This window comes from Vulpes vulpes, chromosome 12 (genome assembly GCF_048418805.1).
Source record: "Vulpes vulpes isolate BD-2025 chromosome 12, VulVul3, whole genome shotgun sequence".
Taxonomy (NCBI): Eukaryota; Metazoa; Chordata; class Mammalia; order Carnivora; family Canidae; genus Vulpes; species Vulpes vulpes.
Window position 1 is genome coordinate 118,815,558 of NC_132791.1, and position 11,458 is coordinate 118,827,015.

The 11,458-nt window shown below is 45.7% G+C and overlaps 1 long non-coding RNA gene across 1 annotated transcript; it reads right to left on the reverse strand.

The window, feature by feature from the left end:
- Positions 1 to 1,779: 1,779 nt before the first annotated feature.
- On the reverse strand, positions 1,780 to 7,401 carry LOC140594918 (uncharacterized). The gene is made up of 3 exons (XR_011996192.1): positions 7,020 to 7,401; positions 5,977 to 6,108; positions 1,780 to 2,429 (listed from the first exon to the last, which is right to left on the reverse strand). It is a non-coding gene; the product is annotated as an uncharacterized lncRNA (long non-coding RNA).
- Positions 7,402 to 11,458: the final 4,057 nt, after the last annotated feature.

The window sequence follows — 11,458 nt, forward strand, 5'->3', positions numbered from 1 at the left end:
TTTTCACAACACTTGAAAGTGTTATATGAATCAGGTGTGATATGGTTCTGTTATTGTTTTGAAAACTTCAAAGTGCTTTTCAAATACAAAGGAAGTGTTTTGACAGATTTCATCAACTTGAGTACTTAACAGAAAAGCCAGCATATCATCCTCAAGCTACCAGCCCTTCCCAATGTAGTCCAAGAACCTCTGTGATGAAGAAACCAGTGGGGGCAGTCTTGCCCCCAAATGCCAAGTGGAAGACTGGAATGTGGGATCTCTCCACCAGCCTCATCACACGGTGGTAGCCAAAGACTGGTTTTACAGTCCTGTGGACATGAGGTCACAATGGGATCTGTACTGGAACGTGAGGTTCTAGAATTCTCCCTAAAACTTAGATGGCTGCTGACCCTGGCGGATTTGGAGATCTGAGCATTGCTTGCTGCCGGAAGGCAAGTTTCCATATCCAACATTGTCAGTGCTACTGCTTGAAGTCTGCACTGGCAGTAAAAGGGAGTCATCTTTTAACCTCAACTTAGTTAAGATCACATGATGGGGGCCACCAGTAACCAGAACTTTATGTAGCAAGGATCTGACACGTTCAATGTTCAAATCCTATTGCCACGGTGGCATCAGTAAGATTTTATCTGGCCGGAAGTTTGTGAACCTAGAATGTGGGGGGAAGTGAATGTATTGAACACTGGCTATAAGTGATGCTACAAAATTTTCCTGTTATCTCCCTTTTTCTTGAAGCTTGTCCCTAAAGAGATATTGTAGAATAGAGATAATGAGACAAGTACCCCCGAGTGATGGGTGTCACATCATAAACCACCTTTAAAAGTGTTCCCGCCCCAACAGTGATCTCTTTTAGTTTCTCAGATGCCATCATTCCCAGTGTACATCACTGGGCACGTGTAATGACCGGTCCACTCCAGAAACCCAGTTTGGGGTCAACCCCAGATCACTAGCTCTGATTGCCCTCATCCCTTGTATATTCCCACCTGGTGCTTCTAGGCTCTCTTACTTCAGACAGATTTTGCCCAGGACCACAGGGACATCTTGAGACTGTCCCCACTTCAGATCTAAGGGATGGCATGGGGTCTCTATCCCTTCCTCTTCAGGAGGCCCAGGGGCTCTTATAAAACTTGCTCTGGCCCCTCTAAAGAGATCTGCATATGCAGACTGCGGGACAGTCAGCTTCTCTCAATTCACAGAAAAAGAAAAAAAAAAATGTTAAATGCTCCCTGAACAACTTTTTTGTAGAATGAAGAGGAATCATGCAAATAATCTCAACCCCAATAAAAATCTGCTCCCTGTGACTTGATGGATCTGTAAACTTGGAAGCAGCTCTCATCATTTTTAAATTCTTCCCTCATAAGGTAGTGTTTACAATTAGCTTCATGATGGCATCATCAGAACGGAAGAAAGGGCTTTCGGCCAAGCAGACAACTTTTTTGGGCCTCAGTTTCCTTGTCTGCAAAGTAAGGAGAACAATCCCAAGGCTCTTGTTAGTGGGGGGAGGGGGGAAACAGAAGGAAGATGGCCCAATTTAGCAGAACCAGGAAAATGTCTACCATAAAGCCAGGCCAGCTGGGCTATAAAAGCATTTTGGGGGGTTCTGGGTGCAGATGCAAAGCAAGAAAACAGCAAGACAGGGAATTGGTAACAACAACTCCAGGTAACTCGGCTTTTTAATTAGAGGAGCCTTCAGCCAGCAGCAGAAGCGCTTCTGCCCCACAAGCCAGAGGCCTGAAATGCAGCAGAGCAGCCTCCGACGTTTGCACTAGGTAGTAACAGGGGTACAGTAAGGCCTCCCCGCTCTGTGCTGCATCATCCATTAGAAAACAAAAAAGATACAGTAAGTGCCACTGAGCTCCTCCATTAATTGCTAAGTAAGGGGAAAAAAAGAGAAGAATAAAGTGCTTTTACCTGCTCGGCTGGATAATTAAAAGCTGCCTGAAGCACTGCTAACCTTTTTCATTATGGCAGTGTTCATTATAAAGCCAGAAAGAATTAACTACACTGCATTATCAGATATCGAAAAATATTAATAGCAAAAGTGAGAAAGGGAAAGGAGGAATTTTGGGCGAGTTAATTAAACCACACGTCCTCAATGACTTATTAAGTGACTGGTCGAGCTTCCTGGAGCTCGGTGAGTCCCAGAGAGCGTGCGATGTGCTCCTGCTCCTCAGGAAATGAGTTTCCAGCCCGTGGAGCTGTATTATTTTTCCTTCCTCTGTTGCATATTTTTGTTTCTTTCTCTCTTTCCAAATATTGCAGAGTGAGTCGGGTCCCGGATTGGAACCATCTTAGAGCCAATGCAGTGGTCGAGAACCCTTGAAGGTCACTGCTGTGCTTTGGGATGGAGGCCACTGTCTTGTTCAGCAAAAGCCTTTCGGGTCTTCTGTAACTGAGCAGATGAGAATATCTTCCGAGGAGGTAACCATCATCTGTAACCAAAGCCCACAAATGAATTCAAGATGGGCTCATCTGGCCTATCAAACTCCCTTCTACAGGGTCTGGTGCTACAGCCTGACTCGGGGCATTGAATCGGGATGTGCCCTTGAGCTCTGGAGAGCTGTGGGGAGTAAGTGCACTATCGACTCTCCATCTACAAAACTTGGAGCAGCCAGTAGTTGCACCGCACAGAACGTGGTCAAAGCCCAGCAGCAGCAGGAAGGCCTGCTGAGCGAGGACTCTTGTACTCACAAATCTTTGGTGAATTAAGATGACTTCTGCAATACTCTTAAGCGCTTGGTACAAAAAAGCAAACGTGCAGCACTGTCCTACATGGAGTTTTTTGCACGAGCTCAGCTGGCATAACAGGATGGGCGTAGAGGTGGGAAGGTGGGGACAAAGAATGTCTTCCATGGTGGAAGGAACCAGGGAGGGAATAAAAGCATTTTCATTTAGCAAAAAGCGAAATTGATGATGAAGAAAATGTAATATTGATTTCTTTCTTCTTCCTGCTGGCTCTGAAGCTTTAAATGAAGTCATAGAGCAATGGAGACTCCAACTTTGATTGGTTGTGCTTCGACCTAATCTCATTTTAAGAGCCTAGTTTGTATGATTGTTGGTGACATGCAGAGGTTTCTCTTTAGGTGGAGTGAGGCTATCATTCCTCCAACATGCCATTATGTCAATCAGAAATTGTGCTGGAGACCTCCTATCCTGTACTTGCAGATGGGCTTCTTCCCTGTACCATACCTTGGCCCCAACAGCAGCTCTGCTCAGAAACTCAATGAGCAGTACTGCTTGCCCAAAGAAGAACTTTTCAGAAAAATGGGTATAAGTGGTGGTTCATCAAGCTGAAGCCTACACAGAGGTAGTAGGGACAGGAAACCCCTGGCTAGTATGTGAACAAATGTCAAAATAGTTACGGGGGCAGAGACAGGAGGTGGAGCAGAATGGATGAAGTCATTGAAATGGGCCCAATGGGCACATGTCTTCCTGACTATTATTAAGAGCTGTGTTTGCACAAATACCTTCTTGCATCCTGCCAGCCCACTTTTTCTGTGCTGCAGTCACTGGGGGCACAGCAGTCCTGGCAGCAGGACCTTCTCCCTGTTAAGTAAACTTCTCCTGTAAAGCATTTAGAACAGTGCCTGGCACTTAGTAAGCACTCAATAAATGGTATTGATTCCTTCAGCATCCTGCATCTTTATCTGGAACTTTTCATGAGCTTCCTTTATCTTGAAATGCCTTGAAAGGAGAAATCTAGAGATAACATAGAAAAGGGTATGGACATCGAATTTTGAACAATTCTTTAGAGGTAGAGGCCACAGGGAATGACAATGGCATTTTTCCTGTGCTTGGAAAAATTCTTAACTTTCTGTGTTCTAATCTATCCTTCTGGGGCGGGGGTGGGGGGGTGGGCTGGGTGGGATGTGGTTAGAATCAGTCTGTTATGAATCACCAGATTTGGGATCAGGGTTAAAATGGGCCACCGATCACCTCCAGCCTTCAAGTCTCGAGTGTTTGCTGATCACTGCCTCTGTCGTAAGAATGCGTTTAAAGGGTGGGCCTCTTTGGCCAAAAACATGTCTGTTTTACAACCATGTAAGAAAGCCCTTTGGAGCTGGGTGACTGGGAGCTTGAAGAGAAGTAAGAAAGAGGTTGCCTATGGGCTTTTTTGAATGAAGCCAGGCTTCCAAATAAATCATGCATGTTCCCACCTCCTTATCTTGGCTTGATTCCTACCAATCCCTCCCAGTATTCTTCCTCCATGGACCCTCATCCTGGTCCTCGTGCAAGGTCCACAACTCCAGGTCTTATTGGAGCCAATCCAGGCCTGGTGATGCCTTCTCTTAGCTTCCACAGTCTTGTCCGAACTTCTCATATCTACCACCCTGGATTGCCTGGCCTATCACTTTCTCCATTCTAGAGAGTTCGATGGCATCACACCATCGATCTCTTTTTTCTGTTCTGTTGTGCTGTGGGATGAATGGTTGTTCAAAGTTCTCCTCCATGTTTCTGTCCACGGAGCTTCCATTGCTTTTGGTTTGTGTCTGTATTAGAGTAAGTATTTCATTATGTTTTAGTGAATTGTTCATGTTGTTGTCCCTCCTATGAGTGAGCACTTGGAGGGAAAGCATCGTTTATTTATCTTTATGTATTTATCATGCCCAGAACAAGCACACTCCGTAGATGTTTGCTGGGTCATGTTGAGTTGAATTGAATTGCACTTACTGGATATCTACTACAGGCCCTAATTTGGTACTGGGCAAAGTGTGGGCACACACCAAATATTTGCTGCTGGGCCTGAATTAACCCCCTTAGCCATCTTGGCCCCCTTGGCACGTTCACACTGTGTGATGTTTTGTGGCTGTATAGTGAAGAGATGGTACGAGTCCCAGGGAGCTTGCTCATCTTAAACCTCTGTAGTCACAAAACAGACAAACCCAAATAGCCAATACCCTCCATTTTCCTTTTTATCTCTGTAACTTCATTTATCCCTATATCCTAGAAAACCACATAACTATTTAGAGAGCAACTACAGATATGTTTTGAAATCCTAGGTTTCCAGGCTATTCTATTTAGGACAGTTTTCCTCCAATACCTCATAATCCATGTGAAACATGGAAGTAATCCATTTATGCCTCCTCCTAAGCACAATAGGCATGGCCACTTAATTTGTGACTTCAGACAAGCAATAACCTCTCTGGGGCTACACAGGTCCATCTCTGAGGCCCTCCCTGCTCTAACATCTGTGCTTCTGATGCCCTTTGGAAAACCCATTGATTAGCTAACTTAACCATTTCTTTTTTTTTTTTTTTTAAGATTTTATTTATTTATTCATGAAAGACACAGAGAGGCAGAGACATAGGCAGAAGGATAAGCAGGTTCCCTGTGGGGAGCCTGATGTGGAACTAGATCCCAGGACCCCAGGATCACGACCTGAGTGGAAGGCAGGCGCTCAACCACTGAGCCACTCAGGTATCCCTAACTTAGCCATTTCTAAGCCTATTCTCTCTTGCCCTGTTCCTGCTACTGATGATTTTTTTTAAAGGATATATCCATACTTTCGTGGATCACCATACCATATGAGTGGCCATATAACCAATTTTGGACAATAGCTTCTGGGGGAAAAAAAGTGCTTTCCAAGATAAAAATGGACAGATACAGCTTATGAAGTCCCTTCCTTCTTTCTTCCTATCTTGAGTGAGGAGCTGTTAACCATTTCGTGGCAATGAAACAGTAAGCATAAGGGCAGTAAACCAACATTCCATGGATGGTGGAGTGCCCAGCCCTTTGGCAACAACATAGAGCCATGGACCCTCCCAGTAAAGGAATCATTAAGGCCTTCATGAGTTTAAACTACTATTAGGCAGGAATTTTTGTTGAAATTTTTGCTGAAAAGAAATTTTGCTGCAAGCATCCCTGACATACACCTTTCTAATTTCTAGTCAAGGGGATTCATCAGGTAAATCACTTCGTTCCCTTGGGTACTGTCTATGATGAATATAACTCCAAGTTGACCAAATTCACACAACTCACCAATAACCCCAGTCAAAGTTCCGTACTTCACATCTTCAACAAAGGAGGCTGTTTAGGCGACCTTATTCCTCCACCATCCTGGGGCACAGGCCTAGAGTGAGTCTTCAGATTTCTCTCCAAGGCCCCCAAACTCTGTAAGAAGAACTGCATCAGAGAGGGTGCTTCCCTGCCCTTGGAGCTCAGCAGCCCTCAGTGGGGAGGAAGCAAAGACCGTTCCCCAGCTAGGACCAGAGCGCAAGTAATTAATAGGTGATCATGGAGCTGGACAAATGCAGATTGACAGCAGGCTTACCTATCTTATAACCTGCGCCTTGGCTAACATTAGTTCTACAGCTAAACCCGGGGCTTGTTGACATGTTGTTCCTTTTCATTAATAAATAACTGCCCGAAACAATTACACTTCAGGAAACTAACCTTATTTTTCTCTTTCCCTCGGAAAGGTACCAAAAATTAAAAGCAAAGATGCTTAAATCAGCTGGAGTGCTCCTGGGCAGATGTTTCTAAGTGCAATCTGTTTAATGGGAAAGACCTTTTGGGGGGAAGGGCAGTCACGCTGCAGCTCCACCGGAGGGGCCACCAGCAGGTAGAGATAGAATGCATGGTTTCTCCGTGAGAGCCTGGCCCTCTGCTTATCTCAGGATCCCACTGTCCAACGGACTTAATTTACCTCTACAGTCTAGCTCCTCCTGGAGCTATGGGCACTTGTCAATCTTCTTTAAAAAAAAAAAAAAAACCAATACAATATCATGAAAAGATCATGGCATTTTAAAATCAAGCAGTCCCAAGTTTGAGACTGAATGCTGCCATTTATTAACTGTTTTGCATAACGTACTTGACAATTCTGATTATCTGTTGCTGCATAGTAAAATACTCCAACACTTAAGCGGCTTAAAACCACACACATTTATTGTCATGCAATTTTTGTGAGTGAGGAATCCAGGTGCATCTGAACTAGGCCCTCCATTCAGGTGACCATCACAGTGGCTGGGGCTTCAGTCCTCCCCCAGCTTCAGCAAGGAGAGTGTGTTCCTAAGTTCACTCACCTGACTGTTGACAGGATGCTGTTCCTCCCAGACTGTTGGCTGGAGGCCTCCCTCAGTTCCTTGCCACTTGGACCTCTCCGTAAGGCAGCTCTTACCCCAGAAGAAGACTTCTCTCAGAATGAGCCAGCAAGAGCCAGCAAGAGCCAGCAAGAGAAGAAGATGGAAGATGGAAGTTCCAGTCTTCTGATAACCTCATCTCAGAAGTGACATCCCATCACTCCATTCATTAGAAGCAAGTCACTGGGCTTGGCCACGCTCCTGGGGAGGGGACTGCATACAGACATGAATAGCAGCCATTTTAGCAGCCACCTACCAGCATCTTCTGAATCACAGCTTCTTCATCTGCAAGTGAGCATTATAATTACCCCAAAGGTTGCAGTGGGATCCAGATGAGATGGTGTAGGTAGGTTAGGACCTGGAAGAATGTGTAAGTAGGTTGATGTAGGGAAGATAGCTGCCTCTCCCCACCCCGCCTGCCATGTCAAATGATGTGCTCAGAGATAGACACACAAAGGAGGCCACGTGGCTAGTTCAACTTCCATGAATGGAGCAAGAGGGATACAGTGAGAAAGTCAGGGGGTCCCAGGGCACAAAAATGATAGTAGGAGCAACATTCGAGCTCTCTGGACAGGGTCAGAGGCAGGCTTTTCCTGAGGCAGAAGGTGGGAGAGATCCCTGCAAAGAGGCTGAGCCGGGGGTGATCTTGAGACTACAACCAAGGTGCAGACCCCGGCAAACAGCCTCATGAGCCAGGGTGCTGGCAACCAGGCTAGCCCCAGAAGCTCCCCAGCGGGGTTCCATAAATCATGAGTGCCTTCCTCCCCCAAGGTCAGTGGACTGTGGAGCCAGCATGGAGCGTGGATCACTTCCACTTTCCTTCCCTAATTCTCCCCAGTTCATTAAAGCTTGACCTTCGGGGCTCCTACAGCTACCGTGGACGTCCAGCCAGAGAGACCATTATATTTTAAAGGCTGTTAAACTGTCCAATGATATTTTAGCCTCTTTTTTTATATTTGATAGCAAATCATCAATCACTTGTGTAAACTTCCAAGTAAAAACTCAGGAGAAAAAAGATGGAGAATTATATGAAATTACAGTGGAATGAAGCAGTTAGATTTCTCTCCATCAGCTGAGGCGAGGCGAGGTGAGATGGTGGTCAATTATCTTTTTCCACTCACTGATAAATCCCCAGCATCACTAAGGCCATCAGTGCCTGACTCATGACAAGCAGAGAGGGACACCGGTATGACTGGAAAACCGGGAATGCAGGCTAGCTTTGCAGATGGTGCTGGGGCTTCTCCAGGGCTCACCTGGACTGGCTGGCCAGGGTACCAGCCTGGGCCCTGATCGTGTCCTGGGACACCCCCTTTCTCTTCTGACATCCTCTGTCCCCTCATCATGCAGTGGCTGTCCCCAACACCCGCGTGCTGCTCTCCACCAACGTGTCCCAAACTGACCTCATTATTCTGCTCACACATTCCTTATCTGAGTTAGCAGCACCATCATTCACCCAAGTTATTTAACTAGAAAATTCATCGTCGTCCCCAACACCTCTCTTCTGCTCACCCCCTGCTCCCCACCAGTTAATTCAACTCTGTGTCTGGTCTATTGCCTCCCACAGCTATTTGTCAAACCCACCCCGTCTCAAGTCCCCCATTCTGTCGCCTCGGTCCAGGCTTTGTCACTTTTTCTCTAATCTGTTCGAAAAGCCTCTTAATTGGTCTCCGTGTCTTAGCGTTTGGTTTTGGGGTTTTTTTTTTTAAGCAAATATACACCCTCACACACACACACTCAACACACTTCACAATCCTGCCAGTCTGTTTTTTAAGACACGTCTCTAATTCCATCTCTTCCCCACTCAAACTTCAGAAGCTCCCTCTTGCTTCAGGAACAGGCTAAGACACCCCATTTGGTGTACGATTTCCCGCAGCCTCCCCAATGCCCCTGGGCAATCTCCAGACAGAGGAGCCTGCAGTTCCCTTCCTTGCTCTTCCTCTGTCCACCCTTCCACCAGAGCCCTCTTTCCCTCTAGTTGAACCGGCCAACCTCTAGCCAACCTTTGTGACTCATTCAGAAGTTGCCTCTTCCAGCAAGTCTTTCCTGACTCTCCTCTTCTCTTGTGTGCAATCCCCCAGCTGTATTCCAATGTCCTTGAGTAAAGACCACGGCTTATTGTCCATCAGGCAGCACTACCCCGCTCCAGGGCATGCCTAATGCTTGCTGGCTTTTGAGTTGCCCATGGGCTATAGACTAAGACAAACCCAGGGAGGAACCTTGCTCTCCCACCTACCAGCCCTCTGACCTCAGCAAGACTTCTGTGTCTCTGAGCTGCATGTCTTACTGGGAAAACAAAAGTGATTGTCTCAACCTATGAGAATAGTATGAAGACAATAAGTAAGATTTAGAGAGTGATTAACTGTTGATAGAGGAATGGAAGAGGAGGAGTCTGGTACGGACCTGAGGTTTCCAGGAAGAACAGGGGTGAATGAAAGTACTGAGAGAGGATGATACACAGAGTAGGATAGTAAAGAACTCAACAAGTAGAAGACGTGCAACCTCTACCTTCCTTTCGAAGTCTAAGAACTGGAGAAGAGGAGGAAGTAGTAACTACGTCCCTTAAGCATCCACCACCTTATTTCTTACAGTTACTACTTCTTTTCTTTTAATGACCTGGATAGCAGCCAAAACATGTGGTTAGGGGCAAAAACCCCTCTATTTGATAGCAATTCCTCCAACAGACTGTAAAATAAACACACTGAGGGATCTAATCATCCCCCTAAGTGGCTCTGAGCTTGCCTGTCTGGCACCACACTATGTGTACATGCAAATACAGCTGGGCAGGCAGGTAGGAAGTGCGTACTCTCATAAGCCAGCCTGTGCCAACATAGCACCAGGGGACACTGCCCGTGACAGGAGGATGGGAAGCAGACTCCTGAGAGACAGCTGCTCATCTCAGACCCCCAGTTCCTGGCCCTGATGCAGTCAGCCCTGCCCCCAGTTTGGGAGTTGCTTCCTGGGGAATGATATGAGGGCAAGCAAGCAAGAGGCCAGGTAGGAAAGCAGGGCCCACTGGGAAAAGGGCTAGAGCAGACTAGAATGGCCCCACGAGCCAAGCAAAGGTGTCCAGAAAGTTCTAGATAGTAGAGAAAGGAGGAAAAAGGACATACCCCAGCTATCAGAGTGCCAGGGACCAGAAGAAAATAGGAGGATCAAATAATCCTACAAACAAAAAGGACTTATATGTGACATGAAAACACTTGGCAAAGGAACAGCCCAAACACAGAATTGGGTGGGCTAGAACAAGGAGGGGTCGATGTTAGCACGAAGATGCCCTGTCCTCCACAATAGCCTTCTTGTGCAAGTCTGATGAGCCCTATCTACGTAGCAACAATTCTGAAGCATTGGGCTGGACAGGAGAACAGCAGCACCTCCACCCAGGAGGGCAGATCCCATCCATTACCCACTTTACAATGAATGGTTCATGTCTGTCCCCTTTCAGATCTATCACCTCCAAGGCATCAACAGAATAGCTAGCATGAGAAGCTTTTGACTCCTAATGCATTAGAGTTTGGAATAAGGCTGCTAAATTTCTGTGTACCTGGTATCACTGTCCCATCACACCCTGTCTCCTAACTCCTAGGTAAGCAGAGAAGCTTAGGGCTAGACACCAGCATGTATTTTATCTCTTTTTACAGATAAAATAAAGTTTCTAGAAAGATTAAACGAATTCTAAAGCTAATACTACTAGTCTGAGGTAGAGAAAGAACTGGAATTCATTCTTCCAACATCTAACAGAAGGCTTTCTCCATCCTATCAAATAGCCAACCATATGACAAAGGGGATCCATTGGAGACTGGAATTGAACTTTTGGAGGAAAGTACTCCTTGGTTTGGAAAAAGAATCATCAAAAGAAACATATTGCAAATGCAAACCTAAAGCAAGGACATACTAAAATTTTTGAGGAAGATCTGGGAGCTATGAAGTAATCCAAATGTTGATGCTTCAAATTGAGCCTTCAAGTATCCTATTTAATATCACACATTTAGAGTAATTTATCCTAGTCATTTACATATTTGATTGGATTTTTTTTTCCTTTTCTAAACTTACATTTCAGGAGAGCTGTGCCTGAAAATTACTGTTTGTTTTTGAGAGATGTATCCATGGGCTTGTTTTCTTAACCAATGTTTTTCTCCTAAAAGGTCCAATGTGGAGACTGGAAGACGGGGTCTAGAAGAGGTCACTGTGCTCTTTGGATGAATCCTGGAGATCACCCTAGTATATATCAGCCTCAGGGACTTGAGATCTATAGCCACAATAAGATATATAGCCAATAAGGCTTTGATCCCCTTCCTGACATAGGCACTTTCCTCTCTCATTTCTCACTCCTCATCTGTCTGCCACAGGCCACAAGCATTCTTGTCTTCCCCATGTAACGAGTT